Source organism: Acinonyx jubatus, chromosome A3 (assembly GCF_027475565.1).
Source record: "Acinonyx jubatus isolate Ajub_Pintada_27869175 chromosome A3, VMU_Ajub_asm_v1.0, whole genome shotgun sequence".
NCBI lineage: Eukaryota > Metazoa > Chordata > Mammalia > Carnivora > Felidae > Acinonyx > Acinonyx jubatus.
The window spans coordinates 64754820-64768816 of NC_069388.1; the positions used below are offsets into that span (position 1 = coordinate 64754820).

The following is a 13997-nucleotide window of genomic DNA, read 5'->3' on the forward strand; positions in this document are numbered from 1 at the left end:
CCAGTGACCTTCATCTCCTGTCTAGGCTGAACTGCCCATCCCCCTGGAGGTCCCACCTTCTTGATTACAACCACCCAGAACCATTTCATCTTTGACCCCAATACCCCACTTTAACCTCAATACCCCACTCCCAGGTCACAATCAATTCCTCCAGCTCTCACTCAGGTCCTCCCACCACACCTACTCTCTGACCTCACCTTGACCTCTGAGTTCCTGATTCCACCTGGTCCTCCCTATCTATCAGCATCTCCTGACTTCGCTTCTTCCCCCATCTAGCAGGGACCCTCCAGAGCTTCACTTCAACTACCTCAGCTCAATCATCTGTTTGTCTTTCTGGCAATAGCCTCAGCTACACCCTCACCACTGTCAGCAACCCCCTCCCCAACTTCTCCCCTCAGGGTCTCTTCCGACTTCCTGTTCTCCCCCACCCCCCAGTCCCCAGCTCCACTCCCTTCTCTCCTTGTTGAACCAAATTCTTCTTTTGCAGAAACGTAAATTAAAATCTCTCAGCTTCCTTGCTACTACCAAGAAACCTATCTATCTACATCTGTGCTCAGCATTACCCCTTCTCAGAAGAAAAGGTATTCCTGATGCCCAGATGTACCCATTATCACTGACTTCTTTAAGGAGTTGGAGCCATCAGGAACAATTTCTCTTCTAGGATCAAAAACCTATGGGTTCTCACTCGATTCTTCACTTCTGTGAACACACTTACACCTCTTAAAAGAAAAATAAAATTCTTCCACCTATCCATCCCCTCACGTTCACATACAATACACTTTCCTCCCATAGCCAGGTTTCTAGGACATACAGTCTCTATTTCAGCCTCCACTTACACAACTCCAATCCACTCCCCCAAGGGGGATAATCTGGCTTCCACCTCCTCCCACACCACTGAAAATGCCTAGTCAATATCCACATTCAAGTGTGTAGTGGGCAGTTCAAACTCAACATGCCCCAAATTAAACCTCCGATCTTTGAACCCAAACCTTCTTCCCCTACAATTCCCACCATCTCAGTTGAGGGAAACAGCATGAGGAACTGGTAACATGAGAGATTTGAAGTAATCCTTTTCTTTCTCCCATACCCCACGGCCCAATTCATCAGGCATTCTGTTGGCTCTACCTTCAACATATATCCAGAATCTGACCCATTTGACCACTGCCAGTGCCACCATCCTGACTTAAGATACCATCGTCTCTTGCCTGGGTCATTGCAACAGGTTTCCCTGCTGCTACCCTACCCTCCCTATAGTCTGTTGTCAATGCAGTAGCCAGAAATTTTTTAATATTTTTTTTAACGTTTATTCGCTTTCTGAGAGAGACAGAGCGTGAGCAGGGCAGAGGCAGAGAGGGGGAGACACAGAATCCAAAGCAGGCTCCAGGCTCTGAGCTGTGAGCATAGAGCCCGACATGGGGCTTGAACTCACAGATTGTGAGATCATGACCTGAGCTGAAGTCGGACGCTTTAACTGAATGAGCCACCCAGGCACCCCAGAATTATCTTTTTAAAAGTGTAAGTTAGACTGTGTCATTCTTTGGCTCAAAAGCCCCCAGTTGCTCCTCAAAGTCAAAGTCCTCCCCAGGTCTGCTAAGTCCTGAAAGAGGCCTCCACCCTACACCTTATCTCCTTGATGTTATCTCCCACTATTTTCCCCTCACTCACTCCTTTCCCTCCAGCCATGCTGGCTTCTTCGCTATTCCTAGAACATGTCAGGCACATCCCACCTTAAGGCCTATTCACTGGCTATGCCTTTCATCTGAAATACTTTTCCCCCAGATCGTTACATGGTCAACTTTTCACCACTTTCAAGTCTTTGCTCACATGTAACTTTCTGGCCACCATATTTAAAATTGCAACCTCTGTCCAACATTCCTGATTTTCCCCTTATATTTTCAGCTTTTTTTTTTCCTTTATAGCACTTACCACCTTCTTGGCATGCTATAAAAATACTTATTTGTTATGTTTGTTCTTTATTAGCTGTCTCCCCTCACTAGAATGAGATCATTTACTGATAATACCCCAAAGTCTAAGAACAGTGCCTGCCACATAGTAAGCATTCAGTAAGTATTTGTTACAAATGAATTGAATTACCAAGGTCACCAGTGAATTTCTGCCAGGTCCAAAGGGAACGTTCTAGTCTTCACCTTTTTGGATCTCTCTGCAACTGGGACACTGCTGACCACTGCATCTTCCTTGAACCTCTCTCCTTCAGTTTTCTCCCCTCTTCATCTCTGGCCACTCATCCCTGCTTATTTACAGGTTTCTCTCCCATTAAGTACGGATGGTCCTCCCAGCTCTATCTTTAATTCCCCCTCTTCCCTAGTCCTCTCACTCTCCTTAAACAAGGTCATCACTCAAGGCTCTGACCACCACCTGAACATAGACTTACCTAAACTTCATACATTCAGACAGAACTCTCTCCCCCAAGTTTCAGAGCCATGTAGCTAGCTAGTTACCAGATAATCTCAAATTCAATATGTCCAAATCTGCTCCTCTTCCAGAGTTCCCTTTCTCAGTGAGCACTACCTGCCCAACCATCAAAGCCAGAAACAGGGAGGAACCCACATCACCCCTCCCTCTCTCATGCTCCACATCAGATCATTCACCAGCCCCCTTGTTTCCACCCATACTGGTCTCACCCCTCTAGCCCACCCTCGATGCTGTCCCAACATGGTTGCTCCATCAGGTTGTTCCCCTGCTTCTCAGCCACCTACAGGGCAAATCTGAACCCTTTCAGTCAGGAATGCCAGGACTTCACATGGGTCCTCCACACCTGCCTCGTCTCTAGCCCATCCCTCCTACTCTCCACTCCAACAGCCCTGAACTCACACTCACAGACTCCCCTGAATGTGCACCCCACCGGCCTTTGCACATGCTTTCCCTCTGCTGGTAAAGTCTTCCCCTGCCTATCTCCCTTTAGACATCTCATTCTTCAAAGTTTGCTCAGGCACCAGGTCCTCCTAAAGCCTTGTCTGATTGCCCCAAGCAACCCGAAGCATTCCACCCATTCTCTGGCCACATTTTGCACATGCCTCTCTCTGCCTTGGCAATTACCTTGTAGTCTTGTAATTCTAACAACATTCCCTATTGACCTCCTAGGGTGGTTGTGAGGGTCAAGTGATAACAGGGGAAAGGCTTGACAAGCTGTAAAACCTCAAACAGATGTTAGTCATGGAAGGAGACTGGAGCCCATAGTGAGGGATTCAAGGATACAATACAATGAGATTACTACTATCACAGAGCTATACATGTGGAAACTGAGGCTCAGACCCTTCAAGCTTCACTGAGGAGCAAAGGGCAAGATGACTTGGATCCAAGCATATGCTGGTAACCGAGGAGTATTAGTCAGAGATCAAGAATAGGAAGGGGTGCCTGGGTGGCTCAGTCAGTTGGGCATCTGACTTCAGCTCAGGTCACAATCTCACAGTTCGTGAGTTCAAGCCCTGCATTGGGTTCTGTGCCAACAGCTCAGAGCCTGGAGCCTGCCTCAGAGTCTGTGTCTCCCCCTCTCTCTCTCTGCCCCTCCCCTGCTGGTGCACACACACTCATGTGCGCTCTGTCAGAAATAAACATTAAAAAAGAATTTTTTAAAAAAGGAAACAATCCCTTCTTGCTCATTTGTTTATTAAACAAAGACAGTGTAACACAAGGAATTTGTGCTTACAGAATGGGTCATGGAAAGAGCGGGGGATAAAAAGGCTCCAGGCTGGGCTGTCAGACAGGATGATCAGAATCTCGCCATGCAACCTACCTGCCAAGGGAGCTCCCACCTCTGCCGTCATCAGGATGACAGAGAACCGAAGACCATCACACAGAATTATTGAAGTCAAGAACACACCATCTAACCTCCAACCCCAGGATCAGGGACGCACTGCCACCCCACCAATGTGCCAAGACCACTCTTGGAGGTTGTGGCTGGACGTCAAGTCACGACTGCAGGAACATCCACACCCCAAAACCACGCTGGTTCCCAGCAAGAGCCAGAACAGAGTGAAGATGGTCTCCCCTCCACTTTCACGTCCAGAGAGTGCATTAGTGCCCTACGGACAGAAACTTCTTTAAATCCAGAACCCTCGGAGCAGGGGAATCCGGGAAATGCCATTGTTAGCTTTCCAGCCCCTCAGGTACAGGAAGGCACAGGGAAGGAGTTGGAAATGGATGCCAAGTGCCCATCTACCACATCCACCAGACAGCACGGGGAGGGAAATGCAATAAATGATACATATCTTATGGTGAAGTTCCTCTCAGGGGAGACAAAGTGATTGTTTGCCTGTTGGTTGTTTGTTTTAGAACAAAGAACTAAAGGACATCGGAGTTCCTGGGGAAAAGATAAAGTTTTTCCTACTCTGAACTGCTGAAAGCCATTTCTCACGTGGTGGCATTCCTTAGTGGACATCGTGTGATGTTATACGTGCAGTGTCTTCAATGAAAGCTTTAGAGCATTCTAAAGCAGGGGAGCATTCATGGCTGGTCCTCAAAGCGGCTTTTGCTAAAATGCAAAGGCAGGACATGAACATGGATGAGGACCTTGCTTGTCCCCGTATCTGTCATTAGATTGCCCCCTCGGTCGGCCCCTTTCAAACCACGCTGCTCAGAGCCTGTGGGTTTGCAGAGGCCTGGGGACCGCAAGTTCTTGCCACTAGAGCAGCCAGAGTTTTATCTTCTTGTCTCGAGTCCACATAAAACAAGTCCTTTGAAAACAAGGATTTAATTGCTTTTTAAAATGTTTGAAAATTAGTCTTTGACCATCTGTCATAAAAATTATTTCTTATGGTCAGCTTGTGGGAGGGGCCACACCGTGGGCAGCGTGAGCTTTGATACTGGCTCACAAGACCAGAATTCTGTTCAGCTGATCAAGACTGATTCAAAAGCTTTTGAAAGGCTGGAGACGGCCAGTTTTGATGGGGTCTTTTCCAGATAGCACAGTCGGTGCATTGTTCTCCAGCACTGCCCACAGAGCCCAGGTCCAGGCTGAGACCGCGACACAAAAGAAGTCACAAAATGTCAGGGTACAGAAGGGGCTTGGAGGTCCTCCAGCCCAGTGCCGTCACTTTACAGATGAGAAGATGGAGGTCGGGAAGGAGGGAGGGACTAGTCTGCCGCAGAGCTGGGCGGGCTCTCCCTCTCCACCAGACTCCTCCTTGTGGGTGCTCACACCTACCTTCTACTGCCACTGCTCCGTCCATGTCCTGACTGCATCTGTGACTCCCTCAGAATTGAAATGCATACCTTACAAAACTACCAGTGTTCTCCCGCACGGTGCTGAGCATTTACTAGAGATTAGGGATTCCAAGAAAACTGCTGCAAATAAATGTCTCCATCAATCATACGAGCGGCTGTCCTAAAGGGCCTGAATTGGAGAAACAAAATGCCCCCTTCTGCCTTTTGCTCTTTCCCAGAAAATGATCATTGTTGTTTCTCTCCTCCTTCTTCGGCAGAACTCCCGGCCTCTATTTCCCATATAGAGCCTGCCAATAGTGGCTAGACTTTCTACCAACCCAGAAAAAAACAGCTGAAGCCTGGCTTTGCAGGGAGAGGACACCAGCTCCTAGTGATGCTAAGCCCAGCCATAGCCAAAGATCTTTCCACCTAGGCCCAGGTTAGAGGTCAGCAGGCCCAGTTTCTTAAACTGATTGTTGGTAGAGGCCAAGTCCAGACACAGGGTCAGGGTGGAGAGCACGTTCTGAAAGGACAAGGCACCCAGAGTGGTAGAGAGAGCTCATTCAAGCAGGGCCATTGGAAGCTTCTGCCCTCCTTCACACTGGTCACCGCTTCTATTTGGCCAAAGGAACCCAGTCCCCTCAGGTGGAAGACCTGAAAGCTGAACTTTCTGCCCACACCAGGCTTTCTTCCTTGGCCTTGCCAGTTTCTGCCAGGGTACCACCAGCCTCTCGTCTCAGGCCTGGACTCAAGTCCTACTGATCTTCGTGCATAATGGCCCTTATAATGGTCCCTTGGGCACCATCTTGGTCTCACACACTCTCCTCTCTGTCCCAAACGGCTACCTTCGGTCTCTCCAACCCTCTCTCATACATAAATGGCCACATTCATCTTCCTCATGCTACTTGACAGGTGAACCTTGCTCATAAACTTGCAATATTCCCCAAAGTATTGAGCCAGGACCTCAAGGCCTTCCATAATTGGATCTCACACCAAGTTCCCACCACGGGCAGACTTGCATGCGTGTACACACACAACTTCTGATTAAGCCAGAATGATGTGGTCCCTGTTCCTAGGAAGTGTTCCGTGGATTCCTGCCACTGTGCCACCGTTCCCACCATTTCCCCACCTGGCATACCGTCCCACCAAACGAACACAGGTCAAAATCCCTCTCATCCTTCTGACCCTCCCTCCTCCTTCCATCTTGGTCTTCCTTCCAGGCCCACAGAGAGCCCTGTCCATCTCGAACAAACACCCCATTTGTCATCGGCACCATCTACATGAAAGTGGCATCTGGCCAACTGGCGAGTTAGGGCCTGTGTGTTATGCCCACGTTGCCGAAGCAGGAGCGATGCCTGCAGAAGTAAAAGATCTGTCCCCTCAAGTTTGCAAGGCAATGGGTTGTTTGAGCAGAGCTGGTCCCGGTGTCCAGCCCAGCTCTCCCCAACCACTCCTGCAATACCAGAGGCAGAGGAGCCAGGGTGCTGAAAAGAGAAAGAGATGGGGAGGAGGGGGGACAGCACTCACGCTCCAAAGACCCTGAGGAGAAGCAATGAGTAACCGTTGGCTCCCCAGTCAGCCAGAAAAAATAGGGCAAGCTTGGCCTGAGGAGGCCTCCAGCACAGCGCCCTCCATGTAAGCAGCCACACCCAGGGCAGAGGAGTGGGCGGCTTCATAGGAACAGCCCTGTTGCCAGGTGGCAGAAATATGAGGGGACAGTGTTTCTGGTTTCCTGGGAGGTAGCACTGAGGCCACTGCCTATCTTTGCATGCCTCTGTGTTATCACATTGACTTGGGGGAGTTCAACACGGTTTGTTAGACTGGGTAGGAAAACACAGTAGCCAGGCCTCCCAAACAGGGCGCCTTTGTCCACAGCTGACACCCTGGCCCAGAGCCCAGCTCAGATTCAGGGGAGGATTTAGGTCAGAAGGAAAATGGGGGTGGGGGTGGCCGCAGCCTTAAAATCTGTTTTAGCACAAGATTAGGGAGATGTTTCCCTCTTCCCACGGTCACACCCATGTCCCCTGGAGCAGGGGGAAGGGGAGGCCTGGCCTTACCTTAGTAATTATGCTGAATCTGAGGAGAAAATATTGGTAGGTCTTATTAATTCTGCCAAAAAGCTGTTTGGCAACCTCCCATCGTGCTAGAAAGACCGAGGCCGTTTTGTTAGGCTGTTAACCTCTTTTCAGTCAGTTCGAGTCAGAAAGCCTTTACTTACCTCTCTTAAGGGTGAAGACTTGCAGAGACGTGGCAGGAGAGAAGCTTCTAGTCAACTGGAGAGGTGGCCACAGAGCTGGGAAGGATCTCCAAAGAAATGAGCTCTAAGAGGCAAAAAAAGATGCTGTCCTGAGTCATTTAGAGTTTGAGGACTGTGTCTGCTTTATGTTAAGTTCATTTTCCACAGTGTTTCAAGAAACTACTGAAAGAGGGTTTATGAGGGGCAGTCCCCTCACAGCCAGCTTCCACATTTTCCCTTTAAAGACGTCTTCAAAAAAAAGCTCCTTTTCACAGGGATCAGCCAGAGAACCCACCTCGATAAGCCAATTCTTATCGCCCATGCGCATTTATAGGGTTGGCAACTAGGTTCAGATCCCCGCATCTTTTACAAAAAGGGGTCACACCTGCGCAGGCCTGGCTCTGGAGGGCTGCAAGGTGTGTTCTCCTGGCCTTGACCGCCATCTTCTGGACAAAGGTGGTACTGCCGCCAGGGAGAGGCCTCTCCTTGGTCACAGCAGCTTCTGGAGCAAACTTGAAAATCAACCAGGGGAGGGCCGTGAAAAAAAAAATCACTTTTAACTGCCAAGAAACCAGTAATTGATTTCACGTGCTACAGCAAAGATGCAATTGAATGATATACTTCGCTGTTGTTTTTTACCCATGTTCCGTGTGTTTTGCCCTTACTCATCGCGCAACAAGCTCATAGTTGAGCACCTACTATGTGCCAGACTCCATGCTAGGTGATGGGGTGGAGATAAGTTGGATAGTTTCTGTCCTAGAAAGAACCTAAAGTCTTTTTCTATGAACGTAAAATGTCTCTTAAAAAATTAAGTTAAAAAAATAAAAAATAAAAAAGCCTGAGTTTCAGAAGTCCAGAAACACGAGAGCCAATAGTAACATTTCACTGTGATTAGTGTCATGAGGGAGATGTACCACGGGACACAATACTCAAAAGAGAAAAATCTGCTGGGAGCAGAGAGAGGACATGGTCCCATGGGAACAGAGAAGGTGACACTTGGGGGTGGGCAGCAGAAAGGGAGGGCAGAGAAGGCTCAAGCATGTCTTGCTGAGTCCTACCACTGCCTTCACTCCCCATCATGGTAGGCAGCACTGTTAGTAGGACCCTGGTGACCGGGACCCTTGCAGGGTGTCTAGAGAAGGGGAGAGATGGAAAGTTATGGGGTCTGGTTGGAGATGACTTGGGGGGGCTATCAGGCCCCCGGCTCAGCCCGCGGGTGTGGGACAGTGAGCCCTACGGCCAAGAGGAAGTAAGACACCAGATCGGCTTTGGTCATCAGTTTAGCACTTCACAGCCGCAACATGGGCAAATCGCTGAACTTCTGTGAGCCATAGTTGCCTCCCGCACAAATAGGGGTGATGAAAATAATCCCTCCAGAGGGGAATTAAATGTGGCAATGCACACATGCGGAGCCCCAGCCCAGGCCTAGCACACACAGCCCTTCATAAATGACTGGCTGTGGTGGTGGCAGGGCATAGTGCCAAGGTCCTAGTATGGCTCTGTAGAGCTCTGTGCTCACCTGTTCCCAGAGGCACCCTCACACCTGCCAGATATTTATGATGTCTTCCTTCCCTCTCCACCCCCAAAGTCCTCCCTGGAACACAGACATCCACAAAGCCAGTGTAGACATTTGGGTTGCCACCAGGAATTCTCTGGATCTGGAACCCCTTCCAAGGGTCTTGTGGGTCAGCTTTTCTGGGTGGCCTTCTGATAATTCTGCAAATGGTCAGAATTCGTAATCTCTGGATAACGGAGCTGAAAGCCTCCCAGTGAGGACAAGCTGGACCACAAGGGGGCAGTATTGGCCAACCCCTGCTTCACAGAGTTGGTTCCCCACCTCTTGTCGCCAGGGAGGAGGAGGATGGAGGGGGACAAAGATGAGGAGAGTAAAGGTCTTTCCCGGAATAAATTTGTTTTATGTTAACTTATGTGAAACGAAAGAAGAGTATCAGATGAAACATTCAAGGAGGATTTTTGAGGGCAACTTCAACAACGTGAGGGGAGACCTTCCATCACCTCATTCAGCACGCTCCAAAAGGCCAGCTGGGGGCAGTTCTAACAGCAGACGCACCACCGCCTGCAAGCCCACCTGTCATCAAGCGGAAACAAGGATAATGGGCCTGTAGGAAGCAGGGCAGGCCTAAATTGCCCCAGTTTTTACACACAGAAGCTGCATCTTTGGAGTGTTTCAATGACTTACTGAGATCGTGGCTTAGCCAGTGGCACAGCTTGGGCCAGAACCCCAGGACCCCTACTCACCAGTGCAGAACATTTTCCACTGCACTCCACTGGTCCTCTTCTCTGACCCCAAATGGATTCTCGTTGTTATTGAGAGCCCCTGTGGCCCAGGCTGTAGGGTCTCCATAGCCCTTTCAGCTCTGAATGATGAAAACCCAGAATCTCAGCCTTAAGAAGGTTCTCCATTGGAATATTCCTCCCATCAAGAGCTCGAACCTGGTTAGAGCACAAGAGCACCTATATTCTGGTTTCTCTGAGGTCACCACAGGTGGGCTTTGCTTGAACAAGCCCAGTATATGAATGGCCATTGGATTTGCCTATGTTGTAGATTGGGGGAAAGGAGCTTTGTGAAATGATGCACAAAATTCCTTGAAATGGCAAAGTTCCTGCACCCATCATCCTACTTCCCAAGCATTTAAAATAGAGTTAAAGGGACAAGGGTTTAATTTACACCCAGCTGTGTGTGAATCCCTCGATTGCTAACTCACCCACATCAAAGCCGAGGGATCAAACAGGAAAAGTGGGTAGGAAGTGAGGCCTCTGGTTCGGCTGGGCGTGTAGAGACAAACAGGAAACGATATAGTTCCTAGACCTTCTGGTCTGCCTGTCTATGTTACGCTCACTAGCCAGAAGGGAGCCACAGCCTGGCCAGGGGCCAGGGGCCACACTAACCCATTCGGTGCCTACCGTGAGTGAAGCAGTACGCCCTGCCCTCACCAAGCCTCTAATCTAGGGGGAGAGGTGAAACAAACACCAGATCATGTTAACACCAAGCAGCCAGAGACACAAAGCACACAGTTTCACAGGTGGCAGTGGCTGGGATGGACCCCAAAGGTTGCAGGGACTTTCATAGTCAGAGATAAAGGAGAGAGCATTTTATAGGCTGACAAAAGTGCCAGCAAAAAGCCTGGAAGGCAGGAAGGCTAGGGTGTTTTTAGGGAACAGAGAGAAGCACCCCTTCTGTCTCCATCCAGATTATGTATTCCACAAAGATAAGAACTGCGTATGATGATCCTTAGTGCTCCCATCAGTAACTAGCACAGGGTCAGGAACCTGGAAGGGGCCAGTTATTGTTTTGGGTGAACTTCTCAAAAGACAGGACATTCCCCCAGGGCATTGGAGTAGCTATGTTGAAAGGGAACTGAATTCCTGGAACTGCACACACTGCAGTGTTACTGCCTCTGGGCTGCAATCCTACCCTTCATTGCCTTGGTCTTGGTAATGAAGCCAGAGCTTATAAACATTCCTCTTGCCTGTGCGCGATGTTATGCTTTGTCAGTAGAGGGCGACGGAGAGACGTCACAGGAAAAGGTGAGTCTTCTCTTTTCTTGATCCCTCAATGCTGCAATGCTCGCTCGTGGGCACATCCGGTGACACTAACCTCTCGAGAGTCTCAGAGGCACCTAAGGGACAGCTTCACAACAAGCTGAGGTTCTCTCCAGTGACATCCTGGTGAGTGCAACACCGAAACCTAGGTGAGTGGTGAGTTTTGTTGGCCCCCCACTAGGCAGTTTCCTGCTTACCAGCCTTGACCTACTTGACCTTGGCTTTTGTGAACTTTTATACTGTTCAGTGGCACCAGCCACACCCTCTCCAATGAGACCTGAATCTCAGCTTTAGAGAGACACCTCTCCCATTTTATTCCTTCCTATATGTTTAGAGTTCTTTTTAGCTCTAAGTAGTCAATCTCCTGTCACTAGGTAATAATTCTTGATAGTCTACCTTCCCTGTTGGAATTACCATGTGGTTTCTGTCTCCTGATTAGGCCCCGATGGATAAAACACTCACACACATATATACAGACTCTTTGGAGGGGCTCCTTGCTCCCTCCTCAGATGGATTCTCCCCCCTCGTAAATCCTCTGAGCATCTTGAGTCACCTCCTCCTCTTGAATATCCCTGGTATCAATCAGGCTTCCACCAGGAAGACAGGAACCATCCCAAGTATTTCAAGCAGGAAGGAATTTAATACAGGGACTCTGGTGCTTAACAGTCTCCGCCTGTTCCTAACTGTCCCTGTGGGCAGGTGACTTGGCCTCTCTGAAACTCAGTTACCACTTCTATAAGGATAGAGATAAAAATAACACCTAACTCATATGGTACCTCTGAAAACTTATGTAAAATAGTCCATGAAAAACTCCCAGGGCCTGGTACATGGTTAGTGCCCAAGAACTATAAGCTATTATTAGTGTCACTATTATAATCCTCTAAATGTTCCAGCACATCTGAGCTGAAGGGTCCCAAAGCCACATCACTGTATCTGAGGCAGCCAAGAAGGGAAGAAGACATTTCAGCAGTAAGACTTCCATCCCCAGTTGAAGTAAAGACTGGGGAGGGAGTCAGAGGGTAAGAGGATGATGTGTAGCCTGGATATGCCCCATTGGCTCCAATCCCTGCCTGTCCTCAACCAGAACGAGTTTTATACCCTAAACTTCCTTCACATACACTGAGCACAGCTCTCTCACCCAGATTCCTTTAAAAATTTTTAATTGAAAATGTAATGTATGCATATGATTTTTTTAAACGTCAGAGTACAAAATGCTATGCAGTCAAGAATGTCTCCCTCCCACACCAAACCCCCAGTCCGTCATCTCTCCCACCTCAGAGACAGTCACCATGAGCCAATTTACTATGTGTATTTCCAGGCATATTTTAGGCATATACAAATATAATATGTTTTCATATTTTAATACATACGGGAACACCATTTTTGCTTTTCCACTGAATAAGATATCTTGGAGAGCATTCCATATTTGCACTGATGCAGCTCCCTTATTCATTTTTTTCTTTCATCTTATTCTTTTTTAAATGTGCATAGTATTCTTGATATGGATACAGCACTAAGTATTTAACCAGAGCCCTTCTGGTGGAAATTTTATTTCTCCCCGGTCTTTTCCCGTCATAAACAATGTTGTCAAAAGTTATCTACTGTACATAATGACTTCTTTATTTTTATGAGGTAGAAAAATCATCTCACCTCTTAGAGTTGGAGATCCAAAGGCCATCCTTATGGTCTAACATGACCATGTTAGGAGCTGAGAACCTGCATTCCAGACCCATCTCAACTAATCATGTCCTTCACACCCGGGCACCAATTTCTTCACCTCCCTGTGTCACTCAGGTTCCTTGCTTGTCAGGCAATAGTGGTACCTGCGTTCAATGGCCTCACAAGGGCATTCTGAGGATCAAATGAGACAAGGTGCATGAAAGCTGGTGAGCACTGTGCTAATCCACAAGCCTCTAACCGGGTTATTTGCCAAACCTACAGTTGATATGTTGCTCGAGGACTGTGCCCATAAATCCTCAACATGCTGCCTGGGGCACCCAGTGCTCCCTCTAAAGGAAACGTACCCTCCCACCCCACCCCACCCCCACACACACAGCTCCTGCTTACGGACAACCCTAGGCTGCTGTGCACTGTGTGTCCCTGCTCTCCCCAAGCTTCCACTTCACCTCGGGACTGAACCCGGCTGAGGCACACTGACCACAGGCTCCCCAGTGGCTAGAATGAGAAGCGGTGCCCAGACAACCCAACTCATTCTGACTCTTGTCTTTGGAAAAGTCTACTAGGAAGTCATGAGTGACTAAGATAGTTAGGACAAACATAAGACGGAATACACAGTGAGAGGCCGTGCAGTCAGGGCCCTGGAGGGCCACTAGAAGCCACAGTTCCTGAAACGAGTTAGCTGAATACGCAGAAGCTATGAGGTAGGAAAAAAGTGGAGAATGCTGGTAAAAAGAGGACACAGAGAAGCAGAACCACCAGAATCAAAGCATTCTAACAGTGACCAGCTCAGCTGCTGAAGCCAACATGACAAGGCCCTGGTGAGGCCCCGTCATCCAAGTCCCTGTTGGGCTCCCGTATGATCCTGTCTCCCTCGCTCCCTCATGTGACTTTACCATACCCTGCCTTTCCCTGGGCACAGCGGAGGAGGAAAGACCCTCTTCGTGCTGCCAGGAGTGTGAAACCAGGCCAAGGCTTGTGAGACCCATATCCCCAGCTTCCTGCAGAGTCCCCTAAAGGACAGGTGTGTGAAGATCTTACCTCGGGGCAGGGGAAATGGGAGTCATAGATCCCATTTTGCTTCAGAATATACTGCTTTGCTGAAATTGATGCAGCTACATGGAGGTCAGCCTCCTGGGAAAAGGTCAGAGTGGAGAGGGGTAGAGAGCAGAAATGGAGAGGAAAATGGATAATAATTAGCAATTGAGATTTTGCTCATGCAGATCCTTCCCTCTTGCCCAAATTCCACCCACCCTTCATGTCACCTCTTCCACTAAGCCCTCCCTAGCCGCTCCAACCATATTAGCATTGGTCTTCTTACTAACATGACTACATTGCCTTAAGGGCCCCAACTCTT

The 13997-nt window shown here is 48.7% G+C and overlaps 1 long non-coding RNA gene across 1 annotated transcript; it reads right to left on the reverse strand.

Moving 5' to 3' along the window:
- Positions 1-445: 445 nt before the first annotated feature.
- LOC106977231 (uncharacterized) lies at positions 446-12601 on the reverse strand. Its single transcript, XR_008289299.1, has 3 exons — positions 9659-12601; positions 7382-7484; positions 446-4492 (listed from the first exon to the last, which is right to left on the reverse strand). It is a non-coding gene; the product is annotated as an uncharacterized LOC106977231 (long non-coding RNA).
- Positions 12602-13997: the final 1396 nt, after the last annotated feature.